Source organism: Egretta garzetta, unplaced genomic scaffold (assembly GCF_000687185.1).
Source record: "Egretta garzetta isolate BGI_Z169 unplaced genomic scaffold, ASM68718v1 scaffold7, whole genome shotgun sequence".
Classification (NCBI taxonomy): Eukaryota; Metazoa; Chordata; class Aves; order Pelecaniformes; family Ardeidae; genus Egretta; species Egretta garzetta.
In genome coordinates, this window is record NW_009260350.1 from 4,953,409 (window position 1) to 4,954,910 (window position 1,502).

The window sequence follows — 1,502 nt, forward strand, 5'->3', positions numbered from 1 at the left end:
GGGGCAGGGCACGGGACGAGCGGCAGCGGGCACACGTTAGAGCAGGGGGGACTCCATCTGGGTACGCGAGGGAGAAAAACGACCGTGAGACGGGTCGCGTACTGGGGAGCGCCCGGAGAGGCTGTGGGTTCTCCGTCCCTGGAGGTGCTGGAAGCTCAGCTGGAGGAGGACCTGAGCAACCTCTTTGACTTGAAGCTGCTTGGGGCGGGAGGCCGGTCCCTTCCCGCCTGCCTCCTTCTGTGGTGGACTTAACAGCGGCTGACAGAGTCACCAAGAAACCTTTGGGCACGTTTCAGTGAAACCAGGTGGGCGAACGCAGGCTGCTGCCCACAGCCGGCACCGTGTGAGAGGAAAACCCCGTTGGGAAAGGAGCAGGCGGCAGAGGGTCGCTATGCCAGAGGGGAACCGATGGTACCCCCGGGCCCGCAGCCCCGGGGCACGCACCTCTCCCACTTCATGCTCCGGCTTTCTCCTTGCACTCCGCGCCTTTGTGTGGGAGCAGAGAAGGTGGGACGCGTCCCCAGAGGAACGAGCCTGCCCGGCGGGTAACTTCTGAGGGCCTGCTGGGTGCCCAGGGCAGGCGCCTGCTCTCCACCCCATCCTGACGGTTCTGGCAATGCCCGGGTGCTGCCAGCTCTCCCCAGGCTGGAGGTGATGAGCGTGGACCTCCCTCTCTCGCAGGGTGCCCTGCGGGTGCCTTTCCCAGGGCCGAGCTGGGGGATTACGCGCTGGGGGACAAGGCACCCGGTGAGGGTGGTGGAGGCCCAAGGCCCGGGGGAAGCTGTTGCCGGAGCACTCAATGCGGTGGCAGTGGGTCACAAACCTGTGTAGGGAGGGAAACAGCGTCCACCCTGCAGAGGTTTTGGTGCACGTAGGGACAGATTTCCAAGTCTCTCTGCAGCTCTGACAACCTGCCCAGTGGGGTCAGCGTTTCCAAAGAGCTCATCTTCCCAAAAAAGAGAATGGGGTCGGAAGGGACCTCTGGAGGTTACTTGCTCCAAGCCCCTTGTCCCCAGCATCAGGTAGGGCAGCAGCATAGGCTGCCAAGGAGCACAACAACTGCAGATCGAGCGGGTGTTACGCAAGAAAATCACGCCAACGTGTTTGTCCGGAACAGGGATGAGTGCTTTCCCGGGGAGTAATATCCCGACGGTGCTCCAGGAAATCCACGGTCCCCTCAGGTGCTGTCGGGAGCAAGGTAGGAAAGGCTGAATGCCAAAACCTGGGGAGTTTCTGCTTTCAGCTCTAGAAAAGATTCCCATTCAGCTGTTGCCAGAAAGCCAGCGTTACCTTTGCAGGGCGGGAGACAAAGCTGCTCCGAAGCGTCACACTGAAGCGCGACACAAAGTCGGAGCACAAGCCCTGACAGAAGCAGGGGGCAGGGGGGGGAAGCCCAGCCTGGCCCCCTGGGAGCTCCGAGTGTCCCCAGGGAGCGCAGAGCCCAGCAGCTGCCCTTCCCCACGCTCTGCTCCAGCTCCTGCCAGCACCTCCGCTCCTCCCTG